Source organism: Triturus cristatus, chromosome 11, assembly GCF_964204655.1.
Source record: "Triturus cristatus chromosome 11, aTriCri1.1, whole genome shotgun sequence".
In the NCBI taxonomy this organism is placed as follows: domain Eukaryota; kingdom Metazoa; phylum Chordata; class Amphibia; order Caudata; family Salamandridae; genus Triturus; species Triturus cristatus.
This window is the reverse complement of record NC_140594.1, coordinates 1,142,439,816-1,142,466,175: the sequence shown is the minus strand read 5'-3', so window position 1 is coordinate 1,142,466,175 and position 26,360 is coordinate 1,142,439,816. Positions and strand designations below refer to the sequence as shown.

Here is a 26,360-nt window from a genome sequence, read left to right as displayed (position 1 = left end):
CCATCCTCTGCTGATATTGCTTGATTTTTCTTCCTAGGACTAATCTGTCATTTCCACCCTGCCAGCAAGGAAAAGCGCAGGCTTGTGCTAGCTATGTGAGAAAAGACTTCTCAACTATCTGTCTCTGCTGTAAATCAAGAGAGTGATCGTCAAAGGATCAACCCTATACTTTGAAAGTAAAGATACCCAATTAGAAGCATAAATGACAGGTGGGACCTTCACACGTTTTTCGGGGCATGCTTTGAATTTCATTCTTCCCTTTTTGTTCTGCTTTTATCAATCTCCTATGCATTTCATGGAATTTACTCCCTTTCTCTTCGCTGCTTTGCTTCCGATGCTGCCCATATGCTCATTTCCACTATTTGTACTGCTGCTTTCCATTTCTTCTCTTCTGCACAGCTTTGTCCTTGGTTTCAATCCCCAGTTCTTTACCCTCTGCAAGACAATTTCTACTGCTTTTCATGTTGGTATCCACACCAAATGCACCATTGGAACCGGTGCAAGATTGCCACTGCACTCGGCGTTGTAACATCTGGAAGCTAGAGGACACACATCAGAAGGCGTTGGTGGTATAGTGGTGAGCATAGCTGCCTTCCAAGCAGTTGACCCGGGTTCGATTCCCGGCCAACGCAGTGCAAATATTTATATATTCTCCAAGCAGGATATATTTTAATGCAACATGTCACAAAACTGAAATATCAGAATAATCAGCCGTTATATAAAAAAATAAACAAACACGTAGGTAGACATCTCGATCGCCTCATCTGCTACATTCATTGTCCCAATATATGCTATTTTCCATAAAGCACTCACCACTCACATGTGCTGATAATAAATATTTTGCTGGGGGCAGGCAATGAAAGGGCTGAGCCCCGACCAGACATTATAACCCCAGCAACCCTATTTTAAAAAGCATTTCTAGGCGATAGCTAGCCTCTGAAAATAATAGGCAAGATCCACCGATAAATCTGGCAAAAGTCCCCAAGATTTTGTGCATACTTGTGCTCTCACCTGAATGCAGCGCCACCTTGTAACCATCGGATGTAACTGCGGCTCAGAATAATGTTTTATCAGAGGGCAAGTTGAGAGGACTCCAAGTGGCAGATTTCAACGGAAAGAGCCTCTCGCTGCAGCAGGAAGGTTGGATACTTCAAATTGGCATAGTTTCCTGTCCAGCGTCCTCTCACGTCCCGAACGCTCCCAAACACTCAAAAGCCTCGCCCTCACCGGGTAGATCTCTGGCTCCCAGGTAAAGCCAAATCCTGAGTATGCTAGTGCTAGGATCACAGAGAAAGGACAGGGACAGAGAGCTGCTGTCTTGGTAAAGGCCTGTAACGGCTAATTCCTAAGAGGGTCTGCACTTTCAGTTATGACTGACTGTGAGTGGGGAAGATGAAGATTTTCTGTACCCAGCATACCTTGCGATGTGCTTAGGCAAATGAGGAGAGAGCCCCACCAATCCCTTGCCACTCCGCTGAAAGCTCCTCCTCTGCATAAAGAGAGCACTTTCACAAGGGAGCAGAGTGGCGCAGCGGAAGCGTGATGGGCCCATAACCCAGAGGTCGATGGATCGAAACCATCCTCTGCTAATATTGCTTGATTTTTCTTCCTAGGACTAATCTGTCATTTCCACCCTGCCAGCAAGGAAAAGCGCAGGCTTGTGCTAGCTATGTGAGAAAAGACTTCTCAACTATCTGTCTCTGCTGTAATTCAAGAGAGTGATCGTCAAAGGATCAACCCTATTTTGCTTCCGATGCTGCCCATATGCTCATTTCCACTATTTGTACTGCTGCTTTCCATTTCTTCTCTTCTGCACAGCTTTGTCCTTGGTTTCAATCCCCAGTTCTTTACCCTCTGCAAGACAATTTCTACTGCTTTTCATGTTGGTATCCACACCAAATGCACCATTGGAACCGGTGCAAGATTGCCACTGCACTCGGCGTTGTAACATCTGGAACCTAGATGACACACATCAGAGGGTGTTGGTGGTATAGTGGTGAGCATAGCTGCCTTCCAAGCAGTTGACCCGGGTTCGATTCCCGGCCAACACAGTGCAAATATTTATATATTCTCCAAGCAGGATATATTTTAATGCAACATGTCACAAAACTGAAATATCAGAAACAGAATAATCAGCCGTTATATAAAAAAAAAAAAAAACACGTAGGTAGACATCTCGATCGCCTCATCTGCTACATTCATTGTCCCAATATATGCTATTTTCCATAAAGCACTCACCACTCACATGTGCTGATAATAAATATTTTGCTGGGGGCAGGCAATGAAAGGGCTGAGCCCCGACCAGACATTATAACCCCAGCATCCCTATTTTAAAAAGCATTTCTAGGCGATATCTAGCCTCTGAAAATAATAGGCAAGATCCACCGATAAATCTGGCAAAAGTCCCCAAGATTTTGTGCATACTTGTGCTCTCACCTGAATGCAGCGCCACCTTGTAACCATCGGATGTAACTGCGGCTCAGAAAAATGTTTTATCAGAGGGCAAGTTGAGAGGACTCCAAGTGGCAGATTTCCACGGAAAGAGCCTCTCACTGCAGCAGGAAGGTTGGATACTTTAAATTGGCATAGTTTCCTGTCCAGCGTCCTCTCACGTCCCGAACGCTCCCAAACGCTCAAAAGCCTCGCCCTCACCGGGTAGATCTCTGGCTCCCAGGTAAAGCCAAATCCTGAGTATGCTAGTGCTAGGATCACAGAGAAAGGACAGGGACAGAGAGCTGCTGTCTTGGTAAAGGCCTGAAACGGCTAATTCCTAAGAGGGTCTGCACTTTCAGTTATGACTGACTGTGAGTGGGAAAGATGAAGATTTTCTGTACCCAGCATACCTTGCGATGTGCTTAGGCAAATGAGGAGAGAGCCCCACCAATCCCTTGCCACTCCGCTGAAAGCTCCTCCTCTGCATAAAGAGAGCACTTTCACAAGGGAGCAGAGTGGCGCAGCGGAAGCGTGCTGGGCCCATAACCCAGAGGTCGATGGATCGAAACCATCCTCTGCTAATATTGCTTGATTTTTCTTCCTAGGACTAATCTGTCATTTCCACCCTGCCAGCAAGGAAAAGCGCAGGCTTGTGCTAGCTATGTGAGAAAAGACTTCTCAACTATCTGTCTCTGCTGTAAATCAAGAGAGTGATCGTCAAAGGATCAACCCTATACTTTGAAAGTAAAGATACCCAATTAGAAGCATAAATGACAGGTGGGACCTTCACACGTTTTTCGGGGCATGCTTTGAATTTCATTCTTCCCTTTTTGTTCTGCTTTTATCAATCTCCTATGCATTTCATGGAATTTACTCCCTTTCTCTTTGCTGCTTTGCTTCCGATGCTGCCCATATGCTCATTTCCACTATTTGTACTGCTGCTTTCCATTTCTTCTCTTCTGCACAGCTTTGTCCTTGGTTTCAATCCCCAGTTCTTTACCCTCTGCAAGACAATTTCTACTGCTTTTCATGTTGGAATCCACACCAAATGCACCATTGGAACGGGTGCAAGATTGCCACTGCACTCGGCGTTGTAACATCTGGAACCTAGAGGACACACATCAGAGGGCGTTGGTGGTATAGTGGTGAGCATAGCTGCCTTCCAAGCAGTTGACCCGGGTTTGATTCCCGGCCAACGCAGTGCAAATATTTATATATTCTCCAAGCAGGATATATTTTAATGCAACATGTCACAAAACTGAAATATCAGAAACAGAATAATCAGCCGTTATATAAAAAAAAAAAAAAACACGTAGGTAGACATCTCGATCGCCTCATCTGCTACATTCATTGTCCCAATATATGCTATTTTCCATAAAGCACTCACCACTCACATGTGCTGATAATAAATATTTTGCTGGGGGCAGGCAATGAAAGGGCTGAGCCCCGACCAGACATTATAACCCCAGCATCCCTATTTTAAAAAGCATTTCTAGGCGATATCTAGCCTCTGAAAATAATAGGCAAGATCCACCGATAAATCTGGCAAAAGTCCCCAAGATTTTGTGCATACTTGTGCTCTCACCTGAATGCAGCGCCACCTTGTAACCATCGGATGTAACTGCGGCTCAGAAAAATGTTTTATCAGAGGGCAAGTTGAGAGGACTCCAAGTGGCAGATTTCCACGGAAAGAGCCTCTCACTGCAGCAGGAAGGTTGGATACTTTAAATTGGCATAGTTTCCTGTCCAGCGTCCTCTCACGTCCCGAACGCTCCCAAACGCTCAAAAGCCTCACACCGGGCAAGCCCTCACCGGGTAGATCTCTGGCTCCCAGGTAAAGCCAAATCCTGAGTATGCTAGTGCTAGGATCACAGAGAAAGGACAGGGACAGAGAGCTGCTGTCTTGGTAAAGGCCTGAAACGGCTAATTCCTAAGAGGGTCTGCACTTTCAGTTATGACTGACTGTGAGTGGGGAAGATGAAGATTTTCTGTACCCAGCATACCTTGCGATGTGCTTAGGCAAATGAGGAGAGAGCCCCACCAATCCCTTGCCACTCCGCTGAAAGCTCCTCCTCTGCATAAAGAGAGCACTTTCACAAGGGAGCAGAGTGGCGCAGCGGAAGCGTGCTGGGCCCATAACCCAGAGGTCGATGGATCGAAACCATCCTCTGCTGATATTGCTTGATTTTTCTTCCTAGGACTAATCTGTCATTTCCACCCTGCCAGCAAGGAAAAGCGCAGGCTTGTGCTAGCTATGTGAGAAAAGACTTCTCAACTATCTGTCTCTGCTGTAAATCAAGAGAGTGATCGTCAAAGGATCAACCCTATACTTTGAAAGTAAAGATACCCAATTAGAAGCATAAATGACAGGTGGGACCTTCACACGTTTTTCGGGGCATGCTTTGAATTTCATTCTTCCCTTTTTGTTCTGCTTTTATCAATCTCCTATGCATTTCATGGAATTTACTCCCTTTCTCTTTGCTGCTTTGCTTCCGATGCTGCCCATATGCTCATTTCCACTATTTGTACTGCTGCTTTCCATTTCTTCTCTTCTGCACAGCTTTGTCCTTGGTTTCAATCCCCAGTTCTTTACCCTCTGCAAGACAATTTCTACTGCTTTTCATGTTGGAATCCACACCAAATGCACCATTGGAACGGGTGCAAGATTGCCACTGCACTCGGCGTTGTAACATCTGGAACCTAGAGGACACACATCAGAGGGCGTTGGTGGTATAGTGGTGAGCATAGCTGCCTTCCAAGCAGTTGACCCGGGTTTGATTCCCGGCCAACGCAGTGCAAATATTTATATATTCTCCAAGCAGGATATATTTTAATGCAACATGTCACAAAACTGAAATATCAGAAACAGAATAATCAGCCGTTATATAAAAAAAAAAAAAAACACGTAGGTAGACATCTCGATCGCCTCATCTGCTACATTCATTGTCCCAATATATGCTATTTTCCATAAAGCACTCACCACTCACATGTGCTGATAATAAATATTTTGCTGGGGGCAGGCAATGAAAGGGCTGAGCCCCGACCAGACATTATAACCCCAGCATCCCTATTTTAAAAAGCATTTCTAGGCGATATCTAGCCTCTGAAAATAATAGGCAAGATCCACCGATAAATCTGGCAAAAGTCCCCAAGATTTTGTGCATACTTGTGCTCTCACCTGAATGCAGCGCCACCTTGTAACCATCGGATGTAACTGCGGCTCAGAAAAATGTTTTATCAGAGGGCAAGTTGAGAGGACTCCAAGTGGCAGATTTCCACGGAAAGAGCCTCTCACTGCAGCAGGAAGGTTGGATACTTTAAATTGGCATAGTTTCCTGTCCAGCGTCCTCTCACGTCCCGAACGCTCCCAAACGCTCAAAAGCCTCACACCGGGCAAGCCCTCACCGGGTAGATCTCTGGCTCCCAGGTAAAGCCAAATCCTGAGTATGCTAGTGCTAGGATCACAGAGAAAGGACAGGGACAGAGAGCTGCTGTCTTGGTAAAGGCCTGAAACGGCTAATTCCTAAGAGGGTCTGCACTTTCAGTTATGACTGACTGTGAGTGGGAAAGATGAAGATTTTCTGTACCCAGCATACCTTGCGATGTGCTTAGGCAAATGAGGAGAGAGCCCCACCAATCCCTTGCCACTCCGCTGAAAGCTCCTCCTCTGCATAAAGAGAGCACTTTCACAAGGGAGCAGAGTGGCGCAGCGGAAGCGTGCTGGGCCCATAACCCAGAGGTCGATGGATCGAAACCATCCTCTGCTAATATTGCTTGATTTTTCTTCCTAGGACTAATCTGTCATTTCCACCCTGCCAGCAAGGAAAAGCGCAGGCTTGTGCTAGCTATGTGAGAAAAGACTTCTCAACTATCTGTCTCTGCTGTAAATCAAGAGAGTGATCGTCAAAGGATCAACCCTATACTTTGAAAGTAAAGATACCCAATTAGAAGCATAAATGACAGGTGGGACCTTCACACGTTTTTCGGGGCATGCTTTGAATTTCATTCTTCCCTTTTTGTTCTGCTTTTATCAATCTCCTATGCATTTCATGGAATTTACTCCCTTTCTCTTCGCTGCTTTGCTTCCGATGCTGCCCATATGCTCATTTCCACTATTTGTACTGCTGCTTTCCATTTCTTCTCTTCTGCACAGCTTTGTCCTTGGTTTCAATCCCCAGTTCTTTACCCTCTGCAAGACAATTTCTACTGCTTTTCATGTTGGTATCCACACCAAATGCACCATTGGAACCGGTGCAAGATTGCCACTGCACTCGGCGTTGTAACATCTGGAACCTAGAGGACACACATCAGAGGGCGTTGGTGGTATAGTGGTGAGCATAGCTGCCTTCCAAGCAGTTGACCCAGGTTCGATTCCTGGCCAACGCAGTGCAAATATTTATATATTCTCCAAGCAGGATATATTTTAATGCAACATGTCACAAAACTGAAATATCAGAAACAGAATAATCAGCCGTTATATAAAAAAATAAACAAACACGTAGGTAGACATCTCGATCGCCTCATCTGCTACATTCATTGTCCCAATATATGCTATTTTCCATAAAGCACTCACCACTCACATGTGCTGATAATAAATATTTTGCTGGGGGCAGGCAAGGAAAGGGCTGAGCCCCGACCAGACATTATAACCCCAGCAACCCTATTTTAAAAAGCATTTCTAGGCGATATCTAGCCTCTGAAAATAATAGGCAAGATCCACCGATAAATCTGGCAAAAGTCCCCAAGATTTTGTGCATACTTGTGCTCTCACCTGAATGCAGCGCCACCTTGTAACCATCGGATGTAACTGCGGCTCAGAAAAATGTTTTATCAGAGGGCAAGTTGAGAGGACTCCAAGTGGCAGATTTCCACGGAAAGAGCCTCTCGCTGCAGCAGGAAGGTTGGATACTTCAAATTGGCATAGTTTCCTGTCCAGCGTCCTCTCACGTCCCGAACGCTCCCAAACGCTCAAAAGCCTCCCCTCACCGGGTAGATCTCTAGCTCCCAGGTAAAGCCAAATCCTGAGTATGCTAGTGCTAGGATCACAGAGAAAGGACAGGGACAGAGAGCTGCTGTCTTGGTAAAGGCCTGAAACGGCTAATTCCTAAGAGGGTCTGCACTTTCAGTTATGACTGACTGTGAGTGGGGAAGATGAAGATTTTCTGTACCCAGCATACCTTGCGATGTGCTTAGGCAAATGAGGAGAGAGCCCCTCCAATCCCTTGCCACTCCGCTGAAAGCTCCTCCTCTGCATAAAGAGAGCACTTTCACAAGGGAGCAGAGTGGCGCAGCGGAAGTGTGCTGGGCCCATAACCCAGAGGTCGATGGATCGAAACCATCCTCTGCTAATATTGCTTGATTTTTCTTCCTAGGACTAATCTGTCATTTCCACCCTGCCAGCAAGGAAAAGCGCAGGCTTGTGCTAGCTATGTGAGAAAAGACTTCTCAACTATCTGTCTCTGCTGTAAATCAAGAGAGTGATCGTCAAAGGATCAACCCTATACTTTGAAAGTAAAGATACCCAATTAGAAGCATAAATGACAGGTGGGACCTTCACACGTTTTTCGGGGCATGCTTTGAATTTCATTCTTCCCTTTTTGTTCTGCTTTTATCAATCTCCTATGCATTTCATGGAATTTACTCCCTTTCTCTTCGCTGCTTTGCTTCCGATGCTGCCCATATGCTCATTTCCACTATTTGTACTGCTGCTTTCCATTTCTTCTCTTCTGCACAGCTTTGTCCTTGGTTTCAATCCCCAGTTCTTTACCCTCTGCAAGACAATTTCTACTGCTTTTCATGTTGGAATCCACACCAAATGCACCATTGGAACGGGTGCAAGATTGCCACTGCACTCGGCGTTGTAACATCTGGAACCTAGAGGACACACATCAGAGGGCGTTGGTGGTATAGTGGTGAGCATAGCTGCCTTCCAAGCAGTTGACCCGGGTTTGATTCCCGGCCAACGCAGTGCAAATATTTATATATTCTCCAAGCAGGATATATTTTAATGCAACATGTCACAAAACTGAAATATCAGAAACAGAATAATCAGCCGTTATATAAAAAAAAAAAAAAACACGTAGGTAGACATCTCGATTGCCTCATCTGCTACATTCATTGTCCCAATATATGCTATTTTCCATAAAGCACTCACCACTCACATGTGCTGATAATAAATATTTTGCTGGGGGCAGGCAATGAAAGGGCTGAGCCCCGACCAGACATTATAACCCCAGCATCCCTATTTTAAAAAGCATTTCTAGGCGATATCTAGCCTCTGAAAATAATAGGCAAGATCCACCGATAAATCTGGCAAAAGTCCCCAAGATTTTGTGCATACTTGTGCTCTCACCTGAATGCAGCGCCACCTTGTAACCATCGGATGTAACTGCGGCTCAGAAAAATGTTTTATCAGAGGGCAAGTTGAGAGGACTCCAAGTGGCAGATTTCCACGGAAAGAGCCTCTCACTGCAGCAGGAAGGTTGGATACTTTAAATTGGCATAGTTTCCTGTCCAGCGTCCTCTCACGTCCCGAACGCTCCCAAACGCTCAAAAGCCTCACACCGGGCAAGCCCTCACCGGGTAGATCTCTGGCTCCCAGGTAAAGCCAAATCCTGAGTATGCTAGTGCTAGGATCACAGAGAAAGGACAGGGACAGAGAGCTGCTGTCTTGGTAAAGGCCTGAAACAGCTAATTCCTAAGAGGGTCTGCACTTTCAGTTATGACTGACTGTGAGTGGGAAAGATGAAGATTTTCTGTACCCAGCATACCTTGCGATGTGCTTAGGCAAATGAGGAGAGAGCCCCACCAATCCCTTGCCACTCCGCTGAAAGCTCCTCCTCTGCATAAAGAGAGCACTTTCACAAGGGAGCAGAGTGGCGCAGCGGAAGCGTGCTGGGCCCATAACCCAGAGGTCGATGGATCGAAACCATCCTCTGCTAATATTGCTTGATTTTTCTTCCTAGGACTAATCTGTCATTTCCACCCTGCCAGCAAGGAAAAGCGCAGGCTTGTGCTAGCTATGTGAGAAAAGACTTCTCAACTATCTGTCTCTGCTGTAAATCAAGAGAGTGATCGTCAAAGGATCAACCCTATACTTTGAAAGTAAAGATACCCAATTAGAAGCATAAATGACAGGTGGGACCTTCACACGTTTTTCGGGGCATGCTTTGAATTTCATTCTTCCCTTTTTGTTCTGCTTTTATCAATCTCCTATGCATTTCATGGAATTTACTCCCTTTCTCTTCGCTGCTTTGCTTCCGATGCTGCCCATATGCTCATTTCCACTATTTGTACTGCTGCTTTCCATTTCTTCTCTTCTGCACAGCTTTGTCCTTGGTTTCAATCCCCAGTTCTTTACCCTCTGCAAGACAATTTCTACTGCTTTTCATGTTGGTATCCACACCAAATGCACCATTGGAACCGGTGCAAGATTGCCACTGCACTCGGCGTTGTAACATCTGGAACCTAGAGGACACACATCAGAGGGCGTTGGTGGTATAGTGGTGAGCATAGCTGCCTTCCAAGCAGTGGACCCGGGTTCGATTCCCGGCCAACGCAGTGCAAATATTTATATATTCTCCAAGCAGGATATATTTTAATGCAACATGTCACAAAACTGAAATATCAGAAACAGAATAATCAGCCGTTATATAAAAAAATAAACAAACACGTAGGTAGACATCTCGATCGCCTCATCTGCTACATTCATTATCCCAATATATGCTATTTTCCATAAAGCACTCACCACTCACATGTGCTGATAATAAATATTTTGCTGGGGGCAGGCAATGAAAGGGCTGAGCCCCGACCAGACATTATAACCCCAGCAACCCTATTTTAAAAAGCATTTCTAGGCGATATCTAGCCTCTGAAAATAATAGGCAAGATCCACCGATAAATCTGGCAAAAGTCCCCAAGATTTTGTGCATACTTGTGCTCTCACCTGAATGCAGCGCCACCTTGTAACCATCGGATGTAACTGCGGCTCAGAAAAATGTTTTATCAAAGGGCAAGTTGAGAGGACTCCAAGTGGCAGATTTCCACGGAAAGAGCCTCTCGCTGCAGCAGGAAGGTTGGATACTTCAAATTGGCATAGTTTCCTGTCCAGCGTCCTCTCACGTCCCGAACGCTCCCAAACGCTCAAAAGCCTCCCCTCACCGGGTAGATCTCTAGCTCCCAGGTAAAGCCAAATCCTGAGTATGCTAGTGCTAGGATCACAGAGAAAGGACAGGGACAGAGAGCTGCTGTCTTGGTAAAGGCCTGAAACGGCTAATTCCTAAGAGGGTCTGCACTTTCAGTTATGACTGACTGTGAGTGGGGAAGATGAAGATTTTCTGTACCCAGCATACCTTGCGATGTGCTTAGGCAAATGAGGAGAGAGCCCCTCCAATCCCTTGCCACTCCGCTGAAAGCTCCTCCTCTGCATAAAGAGAGCACTTTCACAAGGGAGCAGAGTGGCGCAGCGGAAGTGTGCTGGGCCCATAACCCAGAGGTCGATGGATCGAAACCATCCTCTGCTAATATTGCTTGATTTTTCTTCCTAGGACTAATCTGTCATTTCCACCCTGCCAGCAAGGAAAAGCGCAGGCTTGTGCTAGCTATGTGAGAAAAGACTTCTCAACTATCTGTCTCTGCTGTAAATCAAGAGAGTGATCGTCAAAGGATCAACCCTATACTTTGAAAGTAAAGATACCCAATTAGAAGCATAAATGACAGGTGGGACCTTCACACGTTTTTCGGGGCATGCTTTGAATTTCATTCTTCCCTTTTTGTTCTGCTTTTATCAATCTCCTATGCATTTCATGGAATTTACTCCCTTTCTCTTCGCTGCTTTGCTTCCGATGCTGCCCATATGCTCATTTCCACTATTTGTACTGCTGCTTTCCATTTCTTCTCTTCTGCACAGCTTTGTCCTTGGTTTCAATCCCCAGTTCTTTACCCTCTGCAAGACAATTTCTACTGCTTTTCATGTTGGAATCCACACCAAATGCACCATTGGAACGGGTGCAAGATTGCCACTGCACTCGGCGTTGTAACATCTGGAACCTAGAGGACACACATCAGAGGGCGTTGGTGGTATAGTGGTGAGCATAGCTGCCTTCCAAGCAGTTGACCCGGGTTTGATTCCTGGCCAACGCAGTGCAAATATTTATATATTCTCCAAGCAGGATATATTTTAATGCAACATGTCACAAAACTGAAATATCAGAAACAGAATAATCAGCCGTTATATAAAAAAAAAAAAAAACACGTAGGTAGACATCTCGATCGCCTCATCTGCTACATTCATTGTCCCAATATATGCTATTTTCCATAAAGCACTCACCACTCACATGTGCTGATAATAAATATTTTGCTGGGGGCAGGCAATGAAAGGGCTGAGCCCCGACCAGACATTATAACCCCAGCATCCCTATTTTAAAAAGCATTTCTAGGCGATATCTAGCCTCTGAAAATAATAGGCAAGATCCACCGATAAATCTGGCAAAAGTCCCCAAGATTTTGTGCATACTTGTGCTCTCACCTGAATGCAGCGCCACCTTGTAACCATCGGATGTAACTGCGGCTCAGAAAAATGTTTTATCAGAGGGCAAGTTGAGAGGACTCCAAGTGGCAGATTTCCACGGAAAGAGCCTCTCACTGCAGCAGGAAGGTTGGATACTTTAAATTGGCATAGTTTCCTGTCCAGCGTCCTCTCACGTCCCGAACGCTCCCAAACGCTCAAAAGCCTCACACCGGGCAAGCCCTCACCGGGTAGATCTCTGGCTCCCAGGTAAAGCCAAATCCTGAGTATGCTAGTGCTAGGATCACAGAGAAAGGACAGGGACAGAGAGCTGCTGTCTTGGTAAAGGCCTGAAACGGCTAATTCCTAAGAGGGTCTGCACTTTCAGTTATGACTGACTGTGAGTGGGAAAGATGAAGATTTTCTGTACCCAGCATACCTTGCGATGTGCTTAGGCAAATGAGGAGAGAGCCCCACCAATCCCTTGCCACTCCGCTGAAAGCTCCTCCTCTGCATAAAGAGAGCACTTTCACAAGGGAGCAGAGTGGCGCAGCGGAAGCGTGCTGGGCCCATAACCCAGAGGTCGATGGATCGAAACCATCCTCTGCTAATATTGCTTGATTTTTCTTCCTAGGACTAATCTGTCATTTCCACCCTGCCAGCAAGGAAAAGCGCAGGCTTGTGCTAGCTATGTGAGAAAAGACTTCTCAACTATCTGTCTCTGCTGTAAATCAAGAGAGTGATCGTCAAAGGATCAACCCTATACTTTGAAAGTAAAGATACCCAATTAGAAGCATAAATGACAGGTGGGACCTTCACACGTTTTTCGGGGCATGCTTTGAATTTCATTCTTCCCTTTTTGTTCTGCTTTTATCAATCTCCTATGCATTTCATGGAATTTACTCCCTTTCTCTTCGCTGCTTTGCTTCCGATGCTGCCCATATGCTCATTTCCACTATTTGTACTGCTGCTTTCCATTTCTTCTCTTCTGCACAGCTTTGTCCTTGGTTTCAATCCCCAGTTCTTTACCCTCTGCAAGACAATTTCTACTGCTTTTCATGTTGGTATCCACACCAAATGCACCATTGGAACCGGTGCAAGATTGCCACTGCACTCGGCGTTGTAACATCTGGAACCTAGAGGACACACATCAGAGGGCGTTGGTGGTATAGTGGTGAGCATAGCTGCCTTCCAAGCAGTTGACCCGGGTTCGATTCCCGGCCAACGCAGTGCAAATATTTATATATTCTCCAAGCAGGATATATTTTAATGCAACATGTCACAAAACTGAAATATCAGAAACAGAATAATCAGCCGTTATATAAAAAAATAAACAAACACGTAGGTAGACATCTCGATCGCCTCATCTGCTACATTCATTATCCCAATATATGCTATTTTCCATAAAGCACTCACCACTCACATGTGCTGATAATAAATATTTTGCTGGGGGCAGGCAATGAAAGGGCTGAGCCCCGACCAGACATTATAACCCCAGCAACCCTATTTTAAAAAGCATTTCTAGGCGATATCTAGCCTCTGAAAATAATAGGCAAGATCCACCGATAAATCTGGCAAAAGTCCCCAAGATTTTGTGCATACTTGTGCTCTCACCTGAATGCAGCGCCACCTTGTAACCATCGGATGTAACTGCGGCTCAGAAAAATGTTTTATCAAAGGGCAAGTTGAGAGGACTCCAAGTGGCAGATTTCCACGGAAAGAGCCTCTCGCTGCAGCAGGAAGGTTGGATACTTCAAATTGGCATAGTTTCCTGTCCAGCGTCCTCTCACGTCCTGAACGCTCCCAAACACTCAAAAGCCTCGCCCTCACCGGGTAGATCTCTGGCTCCCAGGTAAAGCCAAATCCTGAGTATGCTAGTGCTAGGATCACAGAGAAAGGACAGGGACAGAGAGCTGCTGTCTTGGTAAAGGCCTGAAACGGCTAATTCCTAAGAGGGTCTGCACTTTCAGTTATGACTGACTGTGAGTGGGGAAGATGAAGATTTTCTGTACCCAGCATACCTTGCGATGTGCTTAGGCAAATGAGGAGAGAGCCCCACCAATCCCTTGCCACTCCGCTGAAAGCTCCTCCTCTGCATAAAGAGAGCACTTTCACAAGGGAGCAGAGTGGCGCAGCGGAAGCGTGCTGGGCCCATAACCCAGAGGTCGATGGATCGAAACCATCCTCTGCTGATATTGCTTGATTTTTCTTCCTAGGACTAATCTGTCATTTCCACCCTGCCAGCAAGGAAAAGCGCAGGCTTGTGCTAGCTATGTGAGAAAAGACTCCTCAACTATCTGTCTCTGCTGTAAATCAAGAGAGTGATCGTCGAAGGATCAACCCTATACTTTGAAAGTAAAGATACCCAATTAGAAGCATAAATGACAGGTGGGACCTTCACACGTTTTTCGGGGCATGCTTTGAATTTCATTCTTCCCTTTTTGTTCTGCTTTTATCAATCTCCTATGCATTTCATGGAATTTACTCCCTTTCTCTTCGCTGCTTTGCTTCCGATGCTGCCCATATGCTCATTTCCACTATTTGTACTGCTGCTTTCCATTTCTTCTCTTCTGCACAGCTTTGTCCTTGGTTTCAATCCCCAGTTCTTTACCCTCTGCAAGACAATTTCTACTGCTTTTCATGTTGGTATCCACACCAAATGCACCATTGGAACCGGTGCAAGATTGCCACTGCACTCGGCGTTGTAACATCTGGAAGCTAGAGGACACACATCAGAAGGCGTTGGTGGTATAGTGGTGAGCATAGCTGCCTTCCAAGCAGTTGACCCGGGTTCGATTCCCGGCCAACGCAGTGCAAATATTTATATATTCTCCAAGCAGGATATATTTTAATGCAACATGTCACAAAACTGAAATATCAGAATAATCAGCCGTTATATAAAAAAATAAACAAACACGTAGGTAGACATCTCGATCGCCTCATCTGCTACATTCATTGTCCCAATATATGCTATTTTCCATAAAGCACTCACCACTCACATGTGCTGATAATAAATATTTTGCTGGGGGCAGGCAATGAAAGGGCTGAGCCCCGACCAGACATTATAACCCCAGCAACCCTATTTTAAAAAGCATTTCTAGGCGATAGCTAGCCTCTGAAAATAATAGGCAAGATCCACCGATAAATCTGGCAAAAGTCCCCAAGATTTTGTGCATACTTGTGCTCTCACCTGAATGCAGCGCCACCTTGTAACCATCGGATGTAACTGCGGCTCAGAATAATGTTTTATCAGAGGGCAAGTTGAGAGGACTCCAAGTGGCAGATTTCAACGGAAAGAGCCTCTCGCTTTAGCAGGAAGGTTGGATACTTCAAATTGGCATAGTTTCCTGTCCAGCGTCCTCTCACGTCCCGAACGCTCCCAAACACTCAAAAGCCTCGCCCTCACCGGGTAGATCTCTGGCTCCCAGGTAAAGCCAAATCCTGAGTATGCTAGTGCTAGGATCACAGAGAAAGGACAGGGACAGAGAGCTGCTGTCTTGGTAAAGGCCTGTAACGGCTAATTCCTAAGAGGGTCTGCACTTTCAGTTATGACTGACTGTGAGTGGGGAAGATGAAGATTTTCTGTACCCAGCATACCTTGCGATGTGCTTAGGCAAATGAGGAGAGAGCCCCACCAATCCCTTGCCACTCCGCTGAAAGCTCCTCCTCTGCATAAAGAGAGCACTTTCACAAGGGAGCAGAGTGGCGCAGCGGAAGCGTGCTGGGCCCATAACCCAGAGGTCGATGGATCGAAACCATCCTCTGCTAATATTGCTTGATTTTTCTTCCTAGGACTAATCTGTCATTTCCACCCTGCCAGCAAGGAAAAGCGCAGGCTTGTGCTAGCTATGTGAGAAAAGACTTCTCAACTATCTGTCTCTGCTGTAATTCAAGAGAGTGATCGTCAAAGGATCAACCCTATTTTGCTTCCGATGCTGCCCATATGCTCATTTCCACTATTTGTACTGCTGCTTTCCATTTCTTCTCTTCTGCACAGCTTTGTCCTTGGTTTCAATCCCCAGTTCTTTACCCTCTGCAAGACAATTTCTACTGCTTTTCATGTTGGTATCCACACCAAATGCACCATTGGAACCGGTGCAAGATTGCCACTGCACTCGGCGTTTTAACATCTGGAACCTAGATGACACACATCAGAGGGTGTTGGTGGTATAGTGGTGAGCATAGCTGCCTTCCAAGCAGTTGACCCGGGTTCGATTCCCGGCCAACACAGTGCAAATATTTATATATTCTCCAAGCAGGATATATTTTAATGCAACATGTCACAAAACTGAAATATCAGAATAATCAGCCGTTATATAAAAAAATAAACAAACACGTAGGTAGACATCTCGATCGGCTCATCTGCTACATTCATTGTCCCAATATATGCTATTTTCCATAAAGCACTCACCACTCACATGTGCTGATAATAAATATTTTGCTGGGGGCAGGCAATGAAAGGGCTGAGCCCCGACCAGACATTATAACCCCAGCATCCCTATTTTAAAAAGCATTTCTAGGCGATATCTAGCCTCTGAAAATAATAGGCAAGATCCACCGATAAATCTGGCAAAAGTCCCCAAGATTTTGTGCATACTTGTGCTCTCACCTGAATGCAGCGCCACCTTGTAACCATCGGATGTAACTGCGGCTCAGAAAAATGTTTTATCAGAGGGCAAGTTGAGAGGACTCCAAGTGGCAGATTTCCACGGAAAGAGCCTCTCACTGCAGCAGGAAGGTTGGATACTTTAAATTGGCATAGTTTCCTGTCCAGCGTCCTCTCACGTCCCGAACGCTCCCAAACGCTCAAAAGCCTCACACCGGGCAAGCCCTCACCGGGTAGATCTCTGGCTCCCAGGTAAAGCCAAATCCTGAGTATGCTAGTGCTAGGATCACAGAGAAAGGACAGGGACAGAGAGCTGCTGTCTTGGTAAAGGCCTGAAACGGCTAATTCCTAAGAGGGTCTGCACTTTCAGTTATGACTGACTGTGAGTGGGGAAGATGAAGATTTTCTGTACCCAGCATACCTTGCGATGTGCTTAGGCAAATGAGGAGAGAGCCCCACCAATCCCTTGCCACTCCGCTGAAAGCTCCTCCTCTGCATAAAGAGAGCACTTTCACAAGGGAGCAGAGTGGCGCAGCGGAAGCGTGCTGGGCCCATAACCCAGAGGTCGATGGATCGAAACCATCCTCTGCTAATATTGCTTGATTTTTCATCCTAGGACTAATCTGTCATTTCCACCCTGCCAGCAAGGAAAAGCGCAGGCTTGTGCTAGCTATGTGAGAAAAGACTTCTCAACTATCTGTCTCTGCTGTAAATCAAGAGAGTGATCGTCAAAGGATCAACCCTATACTTTGAAAGTAAAGATACCCAATTAGAAGCATAAATGACAGGTGGGACCTTCACACGTTTTTCGGGGCATGCTTTGAATTTCATTCTTCCCTTTTTGTTCTGCTTTTATCAATCTCCTATGCATTTCATGGAATTTACTCCCTTTCTCTTCGCTGCTTTGCTTCCGATGCTGCCCATATGCTCATTTCCACTATTTGTACTGCTGCTTTCCATTTCTTCTCTTCTGCACAGCTTTGTCCTTGGTTTCAATCCCCAGTTCTTTACCCTCTGCAAGACAATTTCTACTGCTTTTCATGTTGGTATCCACACCAAATGCACCATTGGAACCGGTGCAAGATTGCCACTGCACTCGGCGTTGTAACATCTGGAACCTAGAGGACACAATCAGAGGGCGTTGGTGGTATAGTGGTGAGCATAGCTGCCTTCCAAGCAGTTGACCCGGGTTCGATTCCTGGCCAACGCAGTGCAAATATTTATATATTCTCCAAGCAGGATATATTTTAATGCAACATGTCACAAAACTGAAATATCAGAAACAGAATAATCAGCCGTTATATAAAAAAATAAACAAACACGTAGGTAGACATCTCGATCGCCTCATCTGCTACATTCATTGTCAGAATATATGCTATTTTCCATAAAGCACTCACCACTCACATGTGCTGATAATAAATATTTTGCTGGGGGCAGGCAAGGAAAGGGCTGAGCCCCGACCAGACATTATAACCCCAGCAACCCTATTTTAAAAAGCATTTCTAGGCGATATCTAGCCTCTGAAAATAATAGGCAAGATCCACCGATAAATCTGGCAAAAGTCCCCAAGATTTTTTGCATACTTGTGCTCTCACCTGAATGCAGCGCCACCTTGTAACCATCGGATGTAACTGCGGCTCAGAAAAATGTTTTATCAGAGGGCAAGTTGAGAGGACTCCAAGTGGCAGATTTCCACGGAAAGAGCCTCTCGCTGCAGCAGGAAGGTTGGATACTTTAAATTGGCATAGTTTCCTGTCCAGCGTCCTCTCACGTCCCGAACGCTCCCAAACGCTCAAAAGCCTCACACCGGGCAAGCCCTCACCGGGTAGATCTCTGGCTCCCAGGTAAAGCCAAATCCTGAGTATGCTAGTGCTAGGATCACAGAGAAAGGACAGGGACAGAGAGCTGCTGTCTTGGTAAAGGCCTGAAACGGCTAATTCCTAAGAGGGTCTGCACTTTCAGTTATGACTGACTGTGAGTGGGGAAGATGAAGATTTTCTGTACCCAGCATACCTTGCGATGTGCTTAGGCAAATGAGGAGAGAGCCCCACCAATCCCTTGCCACTCCGCTGAAAGCTCCTCCTCTGCATAAAGAGAGCACTTTCACAAGGGAGCAGAGTGGCGCAGCGGAAGCGTGCTGGGCCCATAACCCAGAGGTCGATGGATCGAAACCATCCTCTGCTAATATTGCTTGATTTTTCATCCTAGGACTAATCTGTCATTTCCACCCTGCCAGCAAGGAAAAGCGCAGGCTTGTGCTAGCTATGTGAGAAAAGACTTCTCAACTATCTGTCTCTGCTGTAAATCAAGAGAGTGATCGTCAAAGGATCAACCCTATACTTTGAAAGTAAAGATACCCAATTAGAAGCATAAATGACAGGTGGGACCTTCACACGTTTTTCGGGGCATGCTTTGAATTTCATTCTTCCCTTTTTGTTCTGCTTTTATCAATCTCCTATGCATTTCATGGAATTTACTCCCTTTCTCTTCGCTGCTTTGCTTCCGATGCTGCCCATATGCTCATTTCCACTATTTGTACTGCTGCTTTCCATTTCTTCTCTTCTGCACAGCTTTGTCCTTGGTTTCAATCCCCAGTTCTTTACCCTCTGCAAGACAATTTCTACTGCTTTTCATGTTGGTATCCACACCAAATGCACCATTGGAACCGGTGCAAGATTGCCACTGCACTCGGCGTTGTAACATCTGGAACCTAGAGGACACACATCAGAGGGCGTTGGTGGTATAGTGGTGAGCATAGCTGCCTTCCAAGCAGTTGACCCGGGTTCGATTCCTGGCCAACGCAGTGCAAATATTTATATATTCTCCAAGCAGGATATATTTTAATGCAACATGTCACAAAACTGAAATATCAGAAACAGAATAATCAGCCGTTATATAAAAAAATAAACAAACACGTAGGTAGACATCTCGATCGCCTCATCTGCTACATTCATTGTCCCAATATATGCTATTTTCCATAAAGCACTCACCACTCACATGTGCTGATAATAAATATTTTGCTGGGGGCAGGCAAGGAAAGGGCTGAGCCCCGACCAGACATTATAACCCCAGCAACCCTATTTTAAAAAGCATTTCTAGGCGATATATAGCCTCTGAAAATAATAGGCAAGATCCACCGATAAATCTGGCAAAAGTCCCCAAGATTTTTTGCATACTTGTGCTCTCACCTGAATGCAGCGCCACCTTGTAACCATCGGATGTAACTGCGGCTCAGAAAAATGTTTTATCAGAGGGCAAGTTGAGAGGACTCCAAGTGGCAGATTTCCACGGAAAGAGCCTCTCGCTGCAGCAGGAAGGTTGGATACTTCAAATTGGCATAGTTTCCTGTCCAGCGTCCTCTCACGTCCCGAACGCTCCCAAACGCTCAAAAGCCTCCCCTCACCGGGTAGATCTCTAGCTCCCAGGTAAAGCCAAATCCTGAGTATGCTAGTGCTAGGATCACAGAGAAAGGACAGGGACAGAGAGCTGCTGTCTTGGTAAAGGCCTGAAACGGCTAATTCCTAAGAGGGTCTGCACTTTCAGTTATGACTGACTGTGAGTGGGGAAGATGAAGATTTTCTGTACCCAGCATACCTTGCGATGTGCTTAGGCAAATGAGGAGAGAGCCCCTCCAATCCCTTGCCACTCCGCTGAAAGCTCCTCCTCTGCATAAAGAGAGCACTTTCACAAGGGAGCAAAGTGGCGCAGCGGAAGTGTGCTGGGCCCATAACCCAGAGGTCGATGGATCGAAACCATCCTCTGCTAATATTGCTTGATTTTTCTTCCTAGGACTAATCTGTCATTTCCACCCTGCCAGCAAGGAAAAGCGCAGGCTTGTGCTAGCTATGTGAGAAAAGACTTCTCAACTATCTGTCTCTGCTGTAAATCAAGAGAGTGATCGTCAAAGGATCAACCCTATACTTTGAAAGTAAAGATACCCAATTAGAAGCATAAATGACAGGTGGGACCTTCACACGTTTTTCGGGGCATGCTTTGAATTTCATTCTTCCCTTTTTGTTCTGCTTTTATCAATCTCCTATGCATTTCATGGAATTTACTCCCTTTCTCTTCGCTGCTTTGCTTCCGATGCTGCCCATATGCTCATTTCCACTATTTGTACTGCTGCTTTCCATTTCTTCTCTTCTGCACAGCTTTGTCCTTGGTTTCAATCCCCAGTTCTTTACCCTCTGCAAGACAATTTCTACTGCTTTTCATGTTGGTATCCACACCAAATGCACCATTGGAACCGGTGCAAGATTGCCACTGCACTCGGCGTTGTAACATCTGGAACCTAGAGGACACACATCAGAGGGCGTTGGTGGTATAGTGGTGAGCATAGCTGCCTTCCAAGCAGTTGACCCGGGTTCGATTCCCGGCCAACGCAGTGCAAATATTTATATATTCTCCAAGCAGGATATATTTTAATGCAACATGTCACAAAACTGAAATATCAGAAACAGAATAATCAGCCGTTATATAAAAAAATAAACAAACACGTAGGTAGACATCTCGATCGCCTCATCTGCTACATTCATTGTCCCAATATATGCTATTTTCCATAAAGCACTCACCACTCACATGTGCTGATAATAAATATTTTGCTGGGGGCAGGCAATGAAAGGGCTGAGCCCCGACCAGACATTATAACCCCAGCAACCCTATTTTAAAAAGCATTTCTAGGCGATATCTAGCCTCTGAAAATAATAGGCAAGATCCACCGATAAATCTGGCAAAAGTCCCCAAGATTTTGTGCATACTTGTGCTCTCACCTGAATGCAGTGCCACCTTGTAACCATCGGATGTAACTGCGGCTCAGAAAAATGTTTTATCAGAGGGCAAGTTGAGAGGACTCCAAGTGGCAGATTTCCACGGAAAGAGCCTCTCGCTGCAGCAGGAAGGTTGGATACTTCAAATTGGCATAGTTTCCTGTCCAGCGTCCTCTCACGTCCCGAACGCTCCCAAACACTCAAAAGCCTCGCACCGGGCAAGCCCTCACCGTGTAGATCTCTGGCTCCCAGGTAAAGCCAAATCCTGAGTATGCTAGTGCTAGGATCACAGAGAAAGGACAGGGACAGAGAGCTGCTGTCTTGGTAAAGGCCTGAAACGGCTAATTCCTAAGAGGGTCTGCACTTTCAGTTATGACTGACTGTGAGTGGGGAAGATGAAGATTTTCTGTACCCAGCATACCTTGCGATGTGCTTAGGCAAATGAGGAGAGAGCCCCACCAATCCCTTGCCACTCCGCTGAAAGCTCCTCCTCTGCATAAAGAGAGCACTTTCACAAGGGAGCAGAGTGGCGCAGCGGAAGCGTGCTGGGCCCATAACCCAGAGGTCGATGGATCGAAACCATCCTCTGCTAATATTGCTTGATTTTTCTTCCTAGGACTAATCTGTCATTTCCACCCTGCCAGCAAGGAAAAGCGCAGGCTTGTGCTAGCTATGTGAGAAAAGACTTCTCAACTATCTGTCTCTGCTGTAAATCAAGAGAGTGATCGTCAAAGGATCAACCCTATACTTTGAAAGTAAAGATACCCAATTAGAAGCATAAATGACAGGTGGGACCTTCACACGTTTTTCGGGGCATGCTTTGAATTTCATTCTTCCCTTTTTGTTCTGCTTTTATCAATCTCCTATGCATTTCATGGAATTTACTCCCTTTCTCTTCGCTGCTTTGCTTCCGATGCTGCCCATATGCTCATTTCCACTATTTGTACTGCTGCTTTCCATTTCTTCTCTTCTGCACAGCTTTGTCCTTGGTTTCAATCCCCAGTTCTTTACCCTCTGCAAGACAATTTCTACTGCTTTTCATGTTGGAATCCACACCAAATGCACCATTGGAACGGGTGCAAGATTGCCACTGCACTCGGCGTTGTAACATCTGGAACCTAGAAGACACACATCAGAGGGCGTTGGTGGTATAGTGGTGAGCATAGCTGCCTTCCAAGCAGTTGACCCGGGTTCAATTCCCAGCCAACGCAGTGCAAATATTTATATATTCTCCAAGCAGGATATATTTTAATGCAACATGTCACAAAACTGAAATATCAGAAACAGAATAATCAGCCGTTATATAAAAAAACAAACAAACACGTAGGTAGACATCTCGATCGCCTCATCTGCTACATTCATTGTCCCAATATATGCTATTTTCCATAAAGCACTCACCACTCACATGTGCTGATAATAAATATTTTGCTGGGGGCAGGCAATGAAAGGGCTGAGCCCCGACCAGACATTATAACCCCAGCAACCCTATTTTAAAAAGCATTTCTAGGCGATATCTAGCCTCTGAAAATAATAGGCAAGATCCACCGATAAATCTGGCAAAAGTCCCCAAGATTTTGTGCATACTTGTGCTCTCACCTGAATGCAGCGCCACCTTGTAACCATCGGATGTAACTGCGGCTCAGAAAAATGTTTTATCAGAGGGCAAGTTGAGAGGACTCCAAGTGGCAGATTTCCACGGAAAGAGCCTCTCGCTGCAGCAGGAAGGTTGGATACTTCAAATTGGCATAGTTTCCTGTCCAGCGTCCTCTCACGTCCCGAACGCTCCCAAACACTCAAAAGCCTCACACCGGGCAAGCCCTCACCGGGTAGATCTCTGGCTCCCAGGTAAAGCCAAATCCTGAGTATGCTAGTGCTAGGATCACAGAGAAAGGACAGGGACAGAGAGCTGCTGTCTTGGTAAAGGCCTGAAACGGCTAATTCCTAAGAGGGTCTGCACTTTCAGTTATGACTGACTGTGAGTGGGGAAGATGAAGATTTTCTGTACCCAGCATACCTTGCGATGTGCTTAGGCAAATGAGGAGAGAGCCCCACCAATCCCTTGCCACTCCGCTGAAAGCTCCTCCTCTGCATAAAGAGAGCACTTTCACAAGGGAGCAGAGTGGCGCAGCGGAAGCGTGCTGGGCCCATAACCCAGAGGTCGATGGATCGAAACCATCCTCTGCTAATATTGCTTGATTTTTCTTCCTAGGACTAATCTGTCATTTCCACCCTGCCAGCAAGGAAAAGCGCAGGCTTGTGCTAGCTATGTGAGAAAAGACTTCTCAACTATCTGTCTCTGCTGTAAATCAAGAGAGTGATCGTCAAAGGATCAACCCTATACTTTGAAAGTAAAGATACCCAATTAGAAGCATAAATGACAGGTGGGACCTTCACACGTTTTTCGGGGCATGCTTTGAATTTCATTCTTCCCTTTTTGTTCTGCTTTTATCAATCTCCTATGCATTTCATGGAATTTACTCCCTTTCTCTTCGCTGCTTTGCTTCCGATGCTGCCCATATGCTCATTTCCACTATTTGTACTGCTGCTTTCCATTTCTTCTCTTCTGCACAGCTTTGTCCTTGGTTTCAATCCCCAGTTCTTTACCCTCTGCAAGACAATTTCTACTGCTTTTCATGTTGGTATCCACACCAAATGCACCATTGGAACCGGTGCAAGATTGCCACTGCACTCGGCGTTGTAACATCTGGAACCTAGAGGACACACATCAGAGGGCGTTGGTGGTATAGTGGTGAGCATAGCTGCCTTCCAAGCAGTTGACCCGGGTTCGATTCCTGGCCAACGCAGTGCAAATATTTATATATTCTCCAAGCAGGATATATTTTAATGCAACATGTCACAAAACTGAAATATCAGAAACAGAATAATCAGCCGTTATATAAAAAAATAAACAAACACGTAGGTAGACATCTCGATCGCCTCATCTGCTACATTCATTGTCCCAATATATGCTATTTTCCATAAAGCACTCACCACTCACATGTGCTGATAATAAATATTTTGCTGGGGGCAGGCAAGGAAAGGGCTGAGCCCCGACCAGACATTATAACCCCAGCAACCCTATTTTAAAAAGCATTTCTAGGCGATATCTAGCCTCTGAAAATAATAGGCAAGATCCACCGATAAATCTGGCAAAAGTCCCCAAGATTTTGTGCATACTTGTGCTCTCACCTGAATGCAGCGCCACCTTGTAACCATCGGATGTAACTGCGGCTCAGAAAAATGTTTTATCAGAGGGCAAGTTGAGAGGACTCCAAGTGGCAGATTTCCACGGAAAGAGCCTCTCGCTGCAGCAGGAAGGTTGGATACTTCAAATTGGCATAGTTTCCTGTCCAGCGTCCTCTCACGTCCCGAACGCTCCCAAACGCTCAAAAGCCTCCCCTCACCGGGTAGATCTCTAGCTCCCAGGTAAAGCCAAATCCTGAGTATGCTAGTGCTAGGATCACAGAGAAAGGACAGGGACAGAGAGCTGCTGTCTTGGTAAAGGCCTGAAACGGCTAATTCCTAAGAGGGTCTGCACTTTCAGTTATGACTGACTGTGAGTGGGGAAGATGAAGATTTTCTGTACCCAGCATACCTTGCGATGTGCTTAGGCAAATGAGGAGAGAGCCCCTCCAATCCCTTGCCACTCCGCTGAAAGCTCCTCCTCTGCATAAAGAGAGCACTTTCACAAGGGAGCAGAGTGGCGCAGCGGAAGTGTGCTGGGCCCATAACCCAGAGGTCGATGGATCGAAACCATCCTCTGCTAATATTGCTTGATTTTTCTTCCTAGGACTAATCTGTCATTTCCACCCTGCCAGCAAGGAAAAGCGCAGGCTTGTGCTAGCTATGTGAGAAAAGACTTCTCAACTATCTGTCTCTGCTGTAAATCAAGAGAGTGATCGTCAAAGGATCAACCCTATACTTTGAAAGTAAAGATACCCAATTAGAAGCATAAATGACAGGTGGGACCTTCACACGTTTTTCGGGGCATGCTTTGAATTTCATTCTTCCCTTTTTGTTCTGCTTTTATCAATCTCCTATGCATTTCATGGAATTTACTCCCTTTCTCTTCGCTGCTTTGCTTCCGATGCTGCCCATATGCTCATTTCCACTATTTGTACTGCTGCTTTCCATTTCTTCTCTTCTGCACAGCTTTGTCCTTGGTTTCAATCCCCAGTTCTTTACCCTCTGCAAGACAATTTCTACTGCTTTTCATGTTGGAATCCACACCAAATGCACCATTGGAACGGGTGCAAGATTGCCACTGCACTCGGCGTTGTAACATCTGGAACCTAGAAGACACACATCAGAGGGCGTTGGTGGTATAGTGGTGAGCATAGCTGCCTTCCAAGCAGTTGACCCGGGTTCGATTCCCGGCCAACGCAGTGCAAATATTTATATATTCTCCAAGCAGGATATATTTTAATGCAACATGTCACAAAACTGAAATATCAGAAACAGAATAATCAGCCGTTATATAAAAAAACAAACAAACACGTAGGTAGACATCTCGATCGCCTCATCTGCTACATTCATTGTCCCAATATATGCTATTTTCCATAAAGCACTCACCACTCACATGTGCTGATAATAAATATTTTGCTGGGGGCAGGCAATGAAAGGGCTGAGCCCCGACCAGACATTATAACCCCAGCAACCCTATTTTAAAAAGCATTTCTAGGCGATATCTAGCCTCTGAAAATAATAGGCAAGATCCACCGATAAATCTGGCAAAAGTCCCCAAGATTTTGTGCATACTTGTGCTCTCACCTGAATGCAGCGCCACCTTGTAACCATCGGATGTAACTGCGGCTCAGAAAAATGTTTTATCAGAGGGCAAGTTGAGAGGACTCCAAGTGGCAGATTTCCACGGAAAGAGCCTCTCGCTGCAGCAGGAAGGTTGGATACTTCAAATTGGCATAGTTTCCTGTCCAGCGTCCTCTCACGTCCCGAACACTCCCAAACACTCAAAAGCCTCACACCGGGCAAGCCCTCACCGGGTAGATCTCTGGCTCCCAGGTAAAGCCAAATCCTGAGTATGCTAGTGCTA

At 45.7% G+C, this 26,360-nt stretch overlaps 12 non-coding genes across 12 annotated transcripts; all 12 read left to right on the top strand.

The window, feature by feature from the left end:
* The first annotated feature begins 560 nt into the window (after positions 1–560).
* TRNAG-UCC (transfer RNA glycine (anticodon UCC)) lies at positions 561–632 on the top strand. Its single transcript has one exon. It is a non-coding gene; the product is annotated as a tRNA-Gly (tRNA).
* A 1,347-nt stretch (positions 633–1,979) lies between these two features.
* Positions 1,980–2,051, top strand: TRNAG-UCC (transfer RNA glycine (anticodon UCC)). Its single transcript has one exon. It is a non-coding gene; the product is annotated as a tRNA-Gly (tRNA).
* Positions 2,052–3,561: 1,510 nt separating this feature from the next.
* Positions 3,562–3,633, top strand: TRNAG-UCC (transfer RNA glycine (anticodon UCC)). Its single transcript has one exon. It is a non-coding gene; the product is annotated as a tRNA-Gly (tRNA).
* Positions 3,634–5,154: 1,521 nt separating this feature from the next.
* On the top strand, positions 5,155–5,226 carry TRNAG-UCC (transfer RNA glycine (anticodon UCC)). The gene has a single exon. It is a non-coding gene; the product is annotated as a tRNA-Gly (tRNA).
* Positions 5,227–6,747: 1,521 nt separating this feature from the next.
* On the top strand, positions 6,748–6,819 carry TRNAG-UCC (transfer RNA glycine (anticodon UCC)). Its single transcript has one exon. It is a non-coding gene; the product is annotated as a tRNA-Gly (tRNA).
* A 1,509-nt stretch (positions 6,820–8,328) lies between these two features.
* On the top strand, positions 8,329–8,400 carry TRNAG-UCC (transfer RNA glycine (anticodon UCC)). Its single transcript has one exon. It is a non-coding gene; the product is annotated as a tRNA-Gly (tRNA).
* A 1,521-nt stretch (positions 8,401–9,921) lies between these two features.
* Positions 9,922–9,993, top strand: TRNAG-UCC (transfer RNA glycine (anticodon UCC)). Its single transcript has one exon. It is a non-coding gene; the product is annotated as a tRNA-Gly (tRNA).
* A 3,102-nt stretch (positions 9,994–13,095) lies between these two features.
* On the top strand, positions 13,096–13,167 carry TRNAG-UCC (transfer RNA glycine (anticodon UCC)). Its single transcript has one exon. It is a non-coding gene; the product is annotated as a tRNA-Gly (tRNA).
* A 1,510-nt stretch (positions 13,168–14,677) lies between these two features.
* TRNAG-UCC (transfer RNA glycine (anticodon UCC)) lies at positions 14,678–14,749 on the top strand. Its single transcript has one exon. It is a non-coding gene; the product is annotated as a tRNA-Gly (tRNA).
* A 1,347-nt stretch (positions 14,750–16,096) lies between these two features.
* On the top strand, positions 16,097–16,168 carry TRNAG-UCC (transfer RNA glycine (anticodon UCC)). The gene has a single exon. It is a non-coding gene; the product is annotated as a tRNA-Gly (tRNA).
* A 4,688-nt stretch (positions 16,169–20,856) lies between these two features.
* Positions 20,857–20,928, top strand: TRNAG-UCC (transfer RNA glycine (anticodon UCC)). Its single transcript has one exon. It is a non-coding gene; the product is annotated as a tRNA-Gly (tRNA).
* Positions 20,929–25,623: 4,695 nt separating this feature from the next.
* TRNAG-UCC (transfer RNA glycine (anticodon UCC)) lies at positions 25,624–25,695 on the top strand. The gene has a single exon. It is a non-coding gene; the product is annotated as a tRNA-Gly (tRNA).
* Positions 25,696–26,360: the final 665 nt, after the last annotated feature.